Source organism: Dioscorea cayenensis, unplaced genomic scaffold, assembly GCF_009730915.1.
Source record: "Dioscorea cayenensis subsp. rotundata cultivar TDr96_F1 unplaced genomic scaffold, TDr96_F1_v2_PseudoChromosome.rev07_lg8_w22 25.fasta BLBR01000397.1, whole genome shotgun sequence".
Lineage (NCBI taxonomy): Eukaryota > Viridiplantae > Streptophyta > Magnoliopsida > Dioscoreales > Dioscoreaceae > Dioscorea > Dioscorea cayenensis.
In genome coordinates, this window is record NW_024086788.1 from 42,216 (window position 1) to 58,157 (window position 15,942).

The following is a 15,942-nucleotide window of genomic DNA, read 5'->3' on the forward strand; positions in this document are numbered from 1 at the left end:
AACACTACAAAATCCACTGGAAACATGTACTTGTCAACCTTCACAAGTACATCTTCAATGATGCTCCTCAGATGTCTCACTGTTTGATCTGCCAATTGAAATATCATGCGAGTGGGCCTAGGCTGTCCCAAGCTTAGCCTTTGAAAGAATGAGTAAGGCATGACATTGATGCTAGCCCCTGAATTCGCCAATGTCTTCTCTTCTCCCAAATTACCAATGTTACATGGAATGATGAATCTTCAGGGGTCTTTCTTCTTGTTCGGCATATTCTTTTACAACACTCCAAACATGAAGCATCTAAGATCACAGATGCACTCTCCTCTAACTTCCTCTTGTTGCTAAGAGTACCTTAAGAAACTTTGCATAGCGAGGTATTTGAGATAATGCCTCTACAAATGGGATGTTGATGTGCAACTGCTTGAATAGACCCAAGAACTTCTTGTATTGCTCATCATTTTGGTCATTCTTCAATCTTAAGGGATAAGGGATTCTTGGCTTGTAAGGTGAGTGTACCACCTCCTCCTCTTTGGCTCTCTCCTCAACCTCCATGACTTCAGGTACTTAAATATTGGTCTTCTCACTCGGAAGCCTACCTTCAATCTCACGACCACTTCTAAAAGTGATCACCTTCACATGTTCCCTTCGATTAGTTTTAGTGTTACTAACCAAGCTTTCTTGAGATCTCTCTGATAACGACTTGACATCGCCGAATTGCATGTAAACCGCAAGTGCACGGGTGTTGAAGTAATAATTACCCCATTCAGTGGGTAGTCGAATCCGCAGGGAACAGAAGTATTAGTATTAACCATTTCTCAGTTATCTAGTAATAATCAATGAATATGATGGAGTGAACTAATTGAAAGAAAAGTTAACAAGTAAGTAAAAAGCCAAGAAAGAGAGTAAAGGAGTTCTCAATCAATAAAGATGAGGTACTCGAGCGATGTTCCCCCTAGGATCTTCCATGAAGCTCAAGATTCGCTAAATGTTTTCAAACCGAGTCTAATGAGTGGAGGCAATCCAAGAACAATCGGTTCTTGTCTCGAAGCTACCAGTGCTAGTCCCCTACAAGCTCCCAGTGGAGAAATCGCTCAATCTCAACGCCTCACACCCCATATGACCCTAATATGCTCTAGGGATTGCCTAAGAGTAAAACTGATTCTTAAATATAGATCCAACCCTATTTCCCTACGAAGGATCCCTAACCTCCTACAATGTCTTAGCAAAGAAATCTATCAATCTCACGCCTCACACCAAATATGGTTACATAGAGTATAGGGAATACGGAGATAGGAAACACTCAATCGGAATGGAAAGGGGACACTCCACTATCTCATGATTCACCTTCTCAATCCTCTTTAACCTTGATGTTCTAACTCTAATTGAGACCTCTCACATTAAAGTAATAGATCAAGTAATGTAAATTAATCACGAAGATCAACAACACATGCAAGCAATTAAATCACAAGGTTAAAACTCAAATCAACTCGAGTAAACTAGAAATATAGAGCAAATCAATACATAAGCATAGATCCTAGGGCTCACATGCCCAAATACCTACTAGGGTTTAATTACAAAATAATAATGAATATAATGAAAAGCAATGAGACTCATAGAGAAAACCCCCTCAAATTCGCGTGGATTGTCCTTGATAGGTAGTTCAACGTCTTGAAGGATTCCTCTCCCAAGCTAGGTTACCAATAGCTTACCAAGTGCTACGATGGTGAAGGAACCTATCAAAGGTTGTGAAGAACTCCCTCCAAATCAGTTAAGACGTCCTCCTTAAAAACTAGCCGACTTGCCCTCCATGTAATCGCTCAAAGCTCCGCAAAAAGTCACAAAAAAATAGGGCAAACTGCCAATTTATAGCTTATGACCGTGTTTGTCACGTGCCCTCACGTGCCCTCACGCGCCCATATGGATTTTCCACGCGCCTGCGTGGCCTGCAGGAATTTCCACGTGCGGAGCATGAATAGTAACTTTGCTGCAGTGCCGTTACATTAAATTTGTAGCATTGTTTTGCTACAGTACTTTCCTACACTGCTTTTCACAAACATGGTCTAAACGCTCTACTATTGATGCCACATAGTCGAGCACACAATCATGCGGTAGGCTATAAGACTTTTCTTCATCGACGCGTCTTTGAAAGGTCTTCCAATCTTCACAAAGAGAAGGAACGTGAAGATGTGACTATCTTTGTGCCCTTCCAACTAGTGAATTAACTCGAATTTGCTTGGAAGTTGGCACACATCTCCATGTTCGTGAACTCCTTTTGTGTTTTGGTCTTCAAATTGCACAAGAACTCCCAGCATTACATCTTTATAGCCTATCTTTGCTTCTTTTCCTCTTTTTGAAACATTTACAACGTAATTGCACAAAAGGACACCGAATACGCTATATGAGGGATAAACCATGGTGAAAATGATGCTCAATGCATGTAAAACATACATAAAAATATATCTACTAAAACACTTATGACGACTTCGCAAAATGCCCACTTGATTCTCTAAATTATTCAATAACGCGGTGTGGTTGCAAAGTGTACCTTCGACCGACTGAAACCTTGTATCTGATGATTGAATGAACTTGGTTAAAGCTTTCTCTAGATCGGTCATCCAGGTTTCCAAACCCGAAACTCGATTCTCCATGTTCGGGGCTTGTTGTTTTTGTTGTTGGAAACCAAGTGTTGCGATTGTCTTTTGTTTCCCTTGATTGTTCCAAGAAAGATTCGGGTGGCTCCTCCAACCCAAATTGTAGGTGTTACTAAATGGATTGCCTTGGCTTCTCATTGCATTACCCACAAAATCCACTTGTTCTACCGAGGATGTACCACCAATAGAAATCGGGCAATCAATTGAAGCATGTCCTCCCCTACACCCAATGAAACTAATCAAGGCTGTCACTCTAGGAGAAGTTTGAGTATCTAACTTCTTGCTCAATGACTCAACCTGGGCAGCCAATGAAGTAACTGCATCAATCTCATGAAGTCCGGCAAACCTTTTTTTGTCTCTTGTGTTTTACTAATAACTGTTCATAGCCATTTCCTCAATGAGACATCGTACTTCTTCATGGGTCTTGCTTCTTAAGGTATCTTCCTCTGCTGCATCAAGTAACTGCCATGTCCTTGTGTTCAACCCATTGTAAAAAGTCTGAATGACCACCCACTCGGGAAACAATGTTGAGGACATTTCTGCAAGAGCTCCTTCAACCTATCACATATCTCAAAAGAGACTCCAATTCCGTTTGCACAAAGAAGGATATTTCATTCTTGAGCTTCACGATTTTCCGGTGGGAAATATCGGGCAAGAAAAGCTTCCACCATCTTCTCCACGTAGTAATCAATGCTCTAGGTAATGAATGTAGCCACTGCTTTGCTCTTTCCTTCAAGAAAAATGAGAAGGCACTTAATCTAATAGCATCATTCATAACACCATTAATCTTAAGCATGTCGCATACTTCCAAGAAATTCTCTATGTGGTTGGTCGAATCCTCATCGACCAAACCATTAAACTGTGTCAATTGTTGTATAATCTGGATGAATGCTGGTTTTTGCTCAAAGTTACGAGCATGTAATCGGTGGCCACATAATACTAAACAGTGTGCCCAGATCTGCGGGGTTTGGCATAATCTGATAGTGTCCACTACTGCTCATTCTGCTCTGCCATATTATCTGATCCTTCACCTTCTACCTCGACTGATTTGACTATTCCCTGTCATGGGGTTCTTTTTCTCCTTCTATGAAGTATTCGTTCGAGTTTAGAATCTCCTTAAACCAATGTACAGGTTCTTTTCAATGATATACATGTTGGTGGAGCTCTTGTTCTTATATGCATAAGACGGAATGCTCGAGTGTGACTGCCTTTTGTGCCCTCCAAATGGATGTTCTCACTCGAATGCGAGGAGGTTGGCACACACTCTAGCATCTCACACCTGTCCTATGTCTTCCCGTTTAAACCTTAGCAAGATCTCCTCCAAAATAGGTGCATTATGATCCACATTGGCCTCTTTCCTTCATACTCAGCCTCACAACCATACCTGCATAAAAGTGACATAAAAACACACATATTAATGTAAAAACCTGAGAAAAGTAATGCTCAACATAAGGAATGAACACTTCGCATTCATATCGCACAAGCTCTTATCAAACTCCCCCACACTTAAGCTTTTGTTTGTCCTCAAGCAAAATTAAAACATTCTGTGCATCAATGAAGAAAATATTGAAAGTGCTTGGCCTTAGGTTCACCGAGGTATACACAGAAAGTATTCTACAAATAAGAAAAATTTCAACACTAAATACGAAAAATCAATGCTCTAGCTAAAAACTTGAATCAAAAAGGACAACAAACCCGAATTTCATGTAATTGTGTGAACTCACTCAAAACAACCCAAGTTATACTCCTCAAAGTTCTAAGTACAAGGGACATATTTATCTACAAAAGTGATAAAAATTTTAAAAGATGGTAGTAGCTTCACACATCCTCTAAGGTAGCCCTTTCCAAAGCGGCCGCTAAGGTGGCTTTCACACTTTCGAGGTGGTAGCTCTTTCTACCCGAGTGGTAGCTTTCACTCATCCTATGAGATAGCTCTTTCTCTCATTAGGGCATAACTAGTATCCGACTTGTGAGAGTAGCTTCATACTTCATAGGTGGTAGCTCTTTCCACCCAACAAACACAAATAAACAATAAAACTATTTTGTTCCTTTTTTCATTTTCAATTTTTTTTTTCAAAATTTAGCAAAAGAAGTAAACCTAACTAGTCCCTTTAACATCAAACATGAGTTTCCAATAGAGTTCAAAGAGTGAGTAGTGCACTAAGTGTAAATCGGGAAAAAATTCCTAAAAATTCAAGCAAGAACTAGAGCATGAAAACATTCAATGTTAACAATTCTCCTAGACTTAAGAATGCCATCATTGTAACTAAGGTCAACCGCCATTAGCTATGTGAGCATATATCAATCAAGAACAATAGAAAAGATGTGCGCATTATGAAACTCCCCCCCACACTTAAGTTGTACATTGTCCTCAATTACACATGCAAGCTCACTCAAAATATATCATTCAAAAATAGATGTGGGAGAAGCAATCAAAACAATACTCCCCTGACTCCTAGTGTTGCGTTTGATGAAGCTAATTCATTGGGAGTAGTGTTCCAACGGGTTATGAAGCTCACACGGCCAAGTACCGAAGCACCTTGGCTATGCCCATGACTAAGTCTCAATTCCCAAGATGACAAGACCATCTGCACGCATACACGAGGGGATTCAGTGAAGCTCAAGAAAAACAAAAATAACTCGAGTGTATAAAAGATGAAGCAATGAATACAACTCGGTAAAGGCAACATAACATAAACTCAGAAGGAAAAATCCTTTCTGAGTGAACAAGTCTAAAAACAAGAAAATAGAATAAAGTAAAATGCACGAAAGTAAAAGAAAAGTAAAGTGTCAGAGTCGCTCTCTGGCTCCTCTGTTGCTGCTGGTGTTGAAGTGGAATATAGTGGGTCCTCCGGTGCTGGGGTCGAGGATGTTGGTGCTGGAGGAACTGACGGGGCCTGAAGAGTCCTCGGCTGCAGGACAAATGATGAGGCAATGTCTCACTCTAGGATCTGCTGTAATATGTTGAAACGTGCCATGAACTCTGTATACTGAGTGGCCTGCGTAGCCCTAATCTTGACAACCTCGGCTCGGACCACTCCTATAGCATTCTCGAGCCTCTCAAAGTCATCATTGGCTCAAGATAGTGAAAAAACCTGCACTAGGGGTGGTTCCTTAGCCGCTGGAGATGCCTCGGTCTCCATCGATGGTGGCTGAGGCTCGGGGGCGGGCTGAGATGCTCCGGCTTCATCACCTTCATCCTCAGCTATCTCTGGGGCTGGTAGGACTAAAGCAAAAACCCCTGTCCGAACCCTGCGGACCATGCCCATCAACCGCATCATCTCTAGACCCAGGGGAGCATGTACACTCGTCTTCTCGGCCCCGCGAATCGAATCCAAGAGACCCATGCTCAGCACTAATCTCGTAATGTAAGGGCCCGAGAAGATCGTTCCCAGTCTAGCATACTGCCCTGATGTCTGATGTAATCAGCTAGGATGTGCCCTAAGTGGATCGGTACGCGCTCTACCATCGAGTACAAGTACAGCAGCTCCTGATGACTCAAGACACTAGTACTGTCACTGCGGCCATTCACCGACCTACTCATGATGGTGTGCAACTATCTGTATGCAGGTCGGGAAAGGCACATGGCCTTGGACACCGCTGGCTCGTACTGACCTTGACCACATAGCACTCTGTAAGTTCTCTATGGGGTCAATGTTCGAGGATAATCAGTAGGCAACTGTGCATACTCCTCTGTAGCTGTGAATGCCTCCTCATATAGGGCAACTAGTATAGAAAACTGCGTAATGATCAAGCTATGGTGGCGTCCAAATACTCTGAACTGAATGGTACACAAACTGTCGAAGCTCGCATATGCTCTATCAAACTCAAACGAGGAGAGCACCTCCAGTGCAAACTCTCGAATGGTTGGCTCTCTAATAGTCAGCAACTGCCACCAACCGCTTTCTGAAACTAGATCCTCAATCTCATCGGCGTGGGTCCTTCAAGACGTCGAAGCTCTTCATCAAGGCCATCAGTTCATATATAAGGGGGTTTATTTCTATGGTTTTAATGTACTTTCATTCATTGATGGTGTGTTTTGTATGTTTCTCCATGGAGAGCTAAAACCCTAGAGGGTATTTGGGCTTGTGAACCCTAGGATTCTCATCTTTTGTGGATTTGCTTAGTGTTTCTATTTAATCCGAGTTTGATTAAGTTTTAATCTTGTATTCTCATTGCTTGCTTGTTTAATTAATCCTTGTCGTTGATTGGATTTGCATGATTTGTTACTTTGATGTGAGAGAGGTCTCCATTAGAGTTAGAACTTCAAGGTTAAAGAGGGTTGAGAGGGTGAGTCATGAAATAGTGGAGTGTCCCCTCTCCCTTCCGATTGAGTGTATTCTATCTCCGTTCCCTAAGCTCTATGCAACCATATTTGGTGTGCGGTGTGAGATTGAGAGATTTCTCCACCGGGACCTTGTAGGGGGTTAGGATCCTTCACCGGGAATTAGGGTTGGATCAATCTTTAGGAATCGGATACACCTCTTGGAATCCCTAGAGTGCTTTGTAGTTATATTTGGTGTGAGGTGTTGAGATTGAGCGATTTCTCCACCGGGACCTCGTAGGGGACTAGTATCGGTGATCGGGAGGCCAGATTAGATTATATTTGGATTTCCACGACTTAACTTACTCATCATAGAAACACTTTGCTTATTCAATACCTAATACCTGAATCTTAGGGGGAGCATTACCCGAATACCCCACTTTTACTGATTGAGATCTCCATCCATTTAACCCTTGCATATTCATCTCCGGTATTCACTTCTTCGCACATTAGATCACCACACCTTTCCATTTATCATTAGGTTAGAAAGCAGAGAAGAAGTTAGTACTAGTAGCTCTGTTCCCTGTGGATTAGACTACCCACTCACCGGGGTAATTATTACTTCGACACCCGTGCACTTGCAGTTTACATGAATATTCGGAAGTGTCAGCTATATACAACATAGGTGGTACCTCTTTCCATCCCTAATGCACAAACAACAATTTTTTTTCACCAGAATTAACACAAGAAGTAACACTAACTAGTCTCTTTAATATTAAACTTGAGTTTCCAATAGAGTTTGAAGAGCGACTAGTGAAACAAGTATCATTCGAGCAAAAATTCCTAGAAATTCAAGTAAAAACTAGGGCATGAGAATATTCAATGTTAAAAATTCTCATAAACTCAAGAATACAATCATTGTAACTAGGGTGAACCGCCATTTGCTATGTGAGCATGTATGTAAATCAAAACTTATGTAAAAGACATGTGAAAAGTGAACTTCCCCCCACACTTAAGTTGTACATTATCCCAATGTACACATGCAAGCTCACTAATAGTGTTTATCAATCAAGAATATATGTGGGAGAAGCAATTGGAACAATACTCCCCTGAATCCTTGTATTGCATGTGATGGAGCTAAATCATTGGGAGTGATGTTCCAACGGGTTGTGAAGCACACACGACCAATTGCCAAAACATCTTGTCCGTGTCCATGACTAGTTCTCGATTCCCATACTACCAAGACCATCTATAAGTATACACAAGGGTGTTCAGTGAAGCTCAAGAAAATAAAAACAACTCGAGTATATAAAAGATAGAGCAATGAATACACTCGAGATAAAATAGAAGATAAACTTCGGAAGGAAGATCCTTTCTAAGTGTACAAAGTCGAAAAATAGAATCACGAAATAAAGAAATGAAAAAAATGCATCAAAAGTGTCGATTGTCGCCCTCTGGCTCTGCTGCTGCAACTGCATAGTCAAAAGGTGCCGGTGGATCAGGTGTTGGTGAGACCGGTTTAGCCGTAGGGGTCTGTGGTCTTAGAACAAATGGTGAGGCAATGTCTCACTCAAGAATCTGTTGTAATGTATCAAAACATACCGTAAACTCTTTGTCTTTGCGCGACTGTGTAGCCGGACCTCGGCAATCTCTGTCATGAAAAGCACCCTCACCGTACTCTCGAGGTCTCGTAAATGATCATGAGGCTCGAGATGGTGGCTATACATACTAGAGGGTGGCTCCTGCGCCCGCGGGAGGTGCGTCTATCTCCACTAGTGTCGATTGAGGCTCAGGAGCAGGCTAAGAACTCTCGATAATATCATCATCTCTCTCTGCTACTCAAGGGTAGGTGTAATCAGAGCATGCACTCTGGACTGGACTCTACAAACCATCCTTATCAGCCTCAACGTCTCTATGACCAGGGGAGGAGGTATATTCGCCTTCTTGGCCCCTCGAATCGTGTCTTGAAGGCCCATACCCATTGCAAGTCTCTTGATGTAGGGTCCCGAGAAAATCACTCCTAATCTGGCATACTGCCTCTGATGCCTTATAAACTCTGCGATGATATGTCCCAGATGGATCGGTGTGCTCTGAACCATTGAATAAAGATATAGAAGCTCCTGTCGGCTTAGGGCCTTGGTATTGTCACCTGACCCATTCACGACCTACTCATAAGCTAGCGTGTAAATATCGATATCCAAGTCGAGCAGCGACACGTGGCCTTAGAGCACTCTGGTTTTATCTGTACGACCACATAGCACTCCATCGCTCTCCAGGGGTCATGGTGCCGGATAATCCATTGGCAGCTGGCGTACTCCTCGATGTCGTGAATGCCTCCTCGTACAATACCGCCAGTCGAGAAGCGTGTCATGCTCATGGTGTAGTGATCCCCGGTGCTCTGAATTATATAGCGTCGCCACTGTTAAATTTGTCATAAGTACGGTCAAACTCGAATGATGATAGCACCTCGAGTGTAAGTGTATGGATAGTAGGCTCTCTGATCATCAATAACTATCTCCAACCTCCAACCAGAGACAAGATCCTCTACCTCATTCGCCAACTCACCTCCCTGCTGTATATCTCACAAAACGCTCGTGTTTAGGAAGCGATTCTGTCTGAACTAAAGCCTCGACAAATGCTCAAAATGAGCTTGATGCTCGGGAATAATGAATTCATTGCGCTCTACCTCGGGCATTGTTCTCTCGGACATTTTCCAGCCGCGATGTTAGTCCCAGGTGCCACGTCTGTAAAAATCAAAAAGAAATCATTCAAAATTGCTTGAAGGAATAATGCTGCAGGAATCCAAACAATTGTGTGGAAATTCCACACGCCCGTGTGGATCCACGGGGCATGAAAAACGCACGGCCGCACGTTGAAAACTTGTAAATACATCATTTAATCACTTATAATTTCTTTCTAATCATGTATATCCCTTCTAACTGTAGAGACGAAGCAACATTCACTAGTTTCATAGCTTAAAATCAAGAATTTATGTAGAAACTTTCAAAATCGGTAGAAAAATCGAGTAAAACTCCTCAAAATCAACGGTGTGAGGTTGGGAAAGGTGTTAGGAGTGTTCTGTGAGTAACCAGAGGTGTGATGATGAAGAAGAATGGAAAGATTTTTAAAGAAAACCTGCGGCTCTTGTGTTCCTGCTCATTCGCAGGGCGATGCGAAAATTACTCGCCCGTGTGCCTCTACTAGAGAGACTCACGAGGCGGGGCGCATGTCCCACGTGTTCTTTCGGGAAAAACACTCAAGTCTATCACGAATGCATACATGCAGGGTGTCGCAGAAATTACCTGCCGTGACGGGCTGACCCACGGGGAGCCCGCAGGCGTGTGAAAATCTCCCACTCTCGTATGTTTATCACGGGGGTCATCGACGGTGACGAATCCACCCTCAGTGCCTTCTCGGATGAGCTCTCAGTAGAGACTCATGGGCGTGTGGAAATTCTACATGGCCGTGCGTTTTCTCTGGATGCCTTAGGTGAATTGTAGGCTCTGCAGAAAATTCCTGCACATATAAAACCAATCAGAGCCTGCTTCTCACATGCAAAATATACGGAGAAAACATGAAACTTGCTCGAAATGACCAATAATTTCATGCCATAGACATTTTAAGCACACGATAACACCAACTCATCCATAAGAAAATAACAGTGATGCATCAAAACATATAGACAATGATATTCAATGTCTTATTCATGTAAACACTAAACTAATAACTAACAAAAGCGATGGAAAGTGCTTGGCTTGCCTCCCAAGAAGCACTTGATTAACATCACTTAGCTTAGCGTACCTTTTTCTTACCACCACGGGGGCTCATAGATGAAGGTTCCCTCTTACCCATGACTTGAAATCATGATGAGCAAACCCTCTTCAAGGTAAAGGGAGAGTTGTCGAGCTTGTTACCACTTAAAAGGCTTGTCACCCTTGTTCTATTCATGCACATCCCCATGAGCCTTTGGGCATTTCTTGTCTTTGTCTTCTCGCTCGCTTTACCTTCAGAGCATATTTTTTCATGATCCCTGAGTAGGTAGTACTTTCTCCTCTAAACCAAGCATCATTAATTCCTCGTTCTCCTCGTCTTGGTCTAGCAACCCCTCGTATGGACCGGATTTAACATTTTCTGCACATATTCATCCATTAGTTCATCAGTAGAGTCAAGAAAATATAAATTATCACAAAAGGCAAGAGAATGTCGCATGGCTTTGATGAGTCGGTATATGAGCTTGTCATCGCCAACCCTCAGTGTCAACTCCCTGACATCCATATCGATCAATGGCTTTGAAGTGCGCAAGAATGGCCTCCCAAGTATGAAAGGAACATCTGCATCCTCATCAACATCCAACACTATAAAATCTACAGGAAATATGTACTTGTTCACCTTGACAAGAACGTCTTCAATGATGCCCCTCGGATGTCTCACCGTCCGGTCCACCAATTGCAAAGTCATCCGAGTGGGCCTAGGCTCTACCAAGCCAAACTTTTGAAAGAAAAAGTATGGCATGACATTGATACTGGCCCTGAGTCTGCCGATGCCATCTCTTGACCCAAGTTGCCAATGTTGCATGTGATAATGAAGCTTCCTAGGTCTTTCTTGTTGTTCGGCATATTCTTTTGTAAGACCGCCAAACAAGAGGCATCTAAGATCACCGATGCACTCTCTTCCAAGAACTTAGCATACCGAGGCATTTGAGATGATGCCTCCACAAAAGGAATATTGATGTGTAATTGCTTGAATAGACCCAATAATGTTTTGTATTTCTCATCATTTTGGTCGTTCTTCAATCTAGAGGGATAAGGGATTCTTAGCTTGTAAGATGGGGATGCCACCTCCTTCTTCTTACTTGCTCCCTTCTCAACCTCTATGACCTCCGGTGCTTCAACATTGGTCTTCTTACTTGGAAACCTACCTTCACCCTCACGACCACTTCTCAAAGTGATTACCTTCACATGCTCTCATGAGTTGGTTTCGGTGTTACTCGGTAAACTTCCTTATGGTCTCTCAGATAGAGACTTCGTGATTTGGCCCACTTGATTTTCTAGGTTGTGCAATGAAGCGGTGTGGTTGTGAAGTGTAGCCTCAACCGATTGGAACCATGTATCCGATGATTGCACAAATCGGGTCAATGCTTTCTCTAAGTCGGTCATCCGGTCTCTAAACACGAAACTCTATTTTCCATGTTCTGGGCTTGTTGTTGTTGTTGGAAACCCGGTTGTGCTATGGTCTTTTGCTGCCCTTGGTTAATCCATGAGAAATTTGGGTGATTCCTCCACCCCACAGGTTGTAGTTCCTATAAGGATTGCCTTGGTTTCTCATTTCATTACACCCAAAATCAACTTGCTCAACGGATGTAGTAGCACCAAGTGGCTATCGTGGAATCGGATGGGGCATGTCCTCCCCGCATCCATCACAATTTGTTACAGTAGCTAATCTAGGAGAAGTTAGAGTGTCTAACTTCTTACTCAAAACCTCCACTTGGGCGCTAATGATGTAACGCAGTCGATCTCATGGAGTCCAGCCCACTTTTCTTCCTTTCCCTTGCATTCCATTGGTAGCTATTCATGGCCATTTCTTCTACTAGTTATTAGGCTTCATCAGGGGTCTTATTCCCCATTGTACCTTATGCGATAGCATCTAGAATTATCTTATACTTGGATTCAACCCATTGTAAAAGGCCTGAATGATCATCCATTTAGGGAATCTGAGAAGTGCTTGTGTGATAAGAATATGAAGTATTCTTTCCTTATGATGAGCATTACTTTTAATAAGTTTAAGCGCTAATACATGTGTATTTGTATTCTTTTTTGCATGTAGGGTTGTGAAGCTAAGTATTTGAGAAAAGAAGCCAAAAGTAGATCGTAAACGCATTATTTGGTGGAATCTTGGAAGGAACAAATCACGAAGACACAAGTCGAGACTCTAGGATACTCGAATGTGTGCCAAACTCCATGAATTGAAGTCATTACAATGAGTTGGAAGGGCACAAAAGGCAGTCACATTTCGTATCCCGGCTTTTTGCATTGATAGCAAGATCTTCACCAACGAAGCCTTTGATTAAAGAAGAGTTGTAATCTACGGTATAACTGTGTGCCCGTTGATGTTGTCTCAAAGAAAAAGTATGGAATTGGGAGTGTTTTGGCCGAGTATTGTAGTAGGTTGCTGTAGCGAAATGCTGAAGTAAGTACTATAGTAGTGACTGTTTAAAGGCGACCGAAAACAGGATTTCCAGAGAATCCACACGGGCATGTGGAAATTTTCCACGCCCGTGTGGAAATTCCACAGGTCCATGTTGCAGAACCACAGGGGCTTGTAGATGGCCGATTGAAGCCCTATTTAAGCCGTGATTTAGCCTTGATTTTAGGGATCTTTTTCCCCTCTTCTTTTTCTCTTTTCTCCATCATTTGGGAAGCCGTCGGCTAGGGTTTGGAGAGGCTTTTACCAAGTCTTTGGAGTGATTTGATGGATTCGACACCGCGATTCACTTGGAAGAAGGATATTGGGGGAGCTTTCGTGGGCATAGATCCGGCGAGGTATGCACTAGGCCAAACAAAGTAACCTTTGTAGAAGATTTTGCTACTCTACAAGACCATCGACACAACTACCGAGGGGGTTTTCTTATGGAACACTTGTTTTCACTTTCATTTCATCATTGATTATATTGTGCTTCATGGAGAGCTAAACCCCTAGTTGGTACTTGGGTTTTGTAAACCCTAGGATATTATTGTTTCATTGATCTTTTATAATGCTTTCCTTAATTATTGTTTCAATTGAGTTCCAATTTTGAGTGCTTATGGAATGATTTCTTCCCTAGAGTGACACAAGGGTTGAGAGTCCATCTTGGTAACCATTGTAGATGAGTAACACACTACGACGGTTAGACATTGCTCATTTAGAGAGGGTTGAGAGGGTGATTCGAGAGGTAGCGGAGAATCCCCTTTCCCCTCCGGTGTGATTTATCCTACCTCCATTTCATTGAGTTCTTGGTGGTCATAATAGAGTGAAGTTCTAGAGGATGAACTCCGCTGGGGCTTAGTTGCATGAGCAATAGAGTGAAGCGTTGACGGGACTCTAGTGTTTTGGTCTTAATTGTGACTAGGGGTCATTCGCCTGGTCCAAAGGGTTAGGTCTATACATAGGAAGAGGGTTTATCACTTGGATTCCCTAGAACTCCATGCAACTTTACACAGTGTGAGGTGTTGAGACTAAGTAATTTCTCCATCGGGACTTAGTGAAGAGTTAGTCATGTTTGACCTTAGATTTGGGACCTTGTGCTAAAGGACTTCCATGACTCATTGAGCATTGATTAGGAAGTATAATAGTTGGTCTTCCACTTAAAACATTAATCCTAGGGCGAGTATTGCCCGACTACCCCACTTATATTGATTTCCTTACCTCTCACTTACTTTTGCCTTTTATTCTTGTTTCCTTATATCTTTGTTTTCATTTCATTTTATCAACACTATCATTGTTCACTTTCACGTGGTTAAGTAGCAATTTAAGTATTTTTACTCCCCACTCTCTGCAGATATGATACCACACTCACCTGGGATTTCTTACTCGACAAACCCATGCACTTGCTGGTCATACACAAGGGGCGTTGTCAAGTTTTTGGCACTGTTGCCATGGAATAGGCGTTTAGAGATACTTTGCACTTTGCTATCTTAGCTATTTATTATTCATTCTATTTCACACTTTCTTTATCTTCCATCATTCTCATTTGTTTTCTTTTGTCATGTCTTACGTTTTCTTGCAAAGTGTTTAAATGATGATTGATCCACTCATTGCTTTGTATTCTCGAGTTGAAGCTCTGAGTGAAAAAAGTTGATAGAATTATTGCTTCACAACAAGATAGCATTCCTTGTTGCAACACATATCATCCAATTGAAAAGGGCTACCCAAACTTCTTCCGCAATAGTGATGGACAATATTGGGAAGCACCTCAAGAGGAATATCAAAAGGGTGATGAACTTCAGTTGCAAAGAGGATTAGCTAATTTTATTGAAGCAACCGATGTCCGTGTCTGAAATATTGAGACCACACTAAGATGTCATGAAGCCTCCTTTAAAAACCTTGAGAATCAATTAGGAGGGATATTTGACACACTCTCCAAGGAACAAGTATTTGAGCAAGCAATTCAATTTCCTTATAGAAATGATGTGGTAGTGAATGACAATGAAGAAGTTGGGCAAATTGATTACATTGGTGCAGATAATGAAAAGAAATAAGTTGAATACCATTTTGAGATTTTGGATTGTGTGAATGAAGATTGTGCTTGTGAGTGGGAAAATTTTCAAGGGGATTTACTAGTGTCATATTCTCTTCAAGCTGAAAATACACAAGATGAAGTGAATCCTAAGGTAATGGAATAAGCACCTCTCTTTGGGATTGATCACTTCATAAATTGTAAGAAAGAGATTTTGGGTTTGGAAGGAGATGTGGGTAGGAGATTGAAGCCATCCAATGACCCACCTGTGCTAAGCTTGGATAATTCCTAACCCAAATTGTTTCCTTGGAGGCCAAAGGTAAGATGGTTGGACTCTCCAACAAATATTCTACACTTGTAAGTAGATTTTTTGGTTTAAAGGAAGTAGCTATGTAACCTATAGTCGGGAGGAACACACCCTTTTTAAGCGACCATAAGGTAAGGAAGAGGTACGTGAAGCTAAGTGACGTAAAACAAGCGTTCCTTAGGAGGTAACCCAAGTTTTTAATGTTTTTTCTAGTTTTTAGTTAGTATTTGCATGAATAAGTCTTTAAGTGTTGGTGTCTTGATTCTTAGATGTTCTTGCGATGATTTTCTCATGGATATTGTGGTGTTATCATGTGCCTAATCGTGTGCGGCGAAGAATCTTGGTCGTTTAAGAATGTTTTTCGTGTTTTCTCTGGTTCAAATTACATTGTTAGGCAGGCTCTGAGTGTATATCTGTATTCATGATTTTTTTCCAGAGCCAGCAAAGTTTTATAAGTGTCCAGAGAAAACACACGCCCGTGTGGAATTTCCTCAAGGCCGTACGTTTTCAT

The 15,942-nt window shown here is 41.9% G+C and overlaps 1 non-coding gene across 1 annotated transcript; it reads left to right on the plus strand.

The window, feature by feature from the left end:
• The first annotated feature begins 3,167 nt into the window (after nt 1–3,167).
• LOC120254255 lies at nt 3,168–3,273 on the plus strand. The gene has a single exon (XR_005534562.1). It is a non-coding gene; the product is annotated as a small nucleolar RNA R71 (small nucleolar RNA).
• Nucleotides 3,274–15,942: the final 12,669 nt, after the last annotated feature.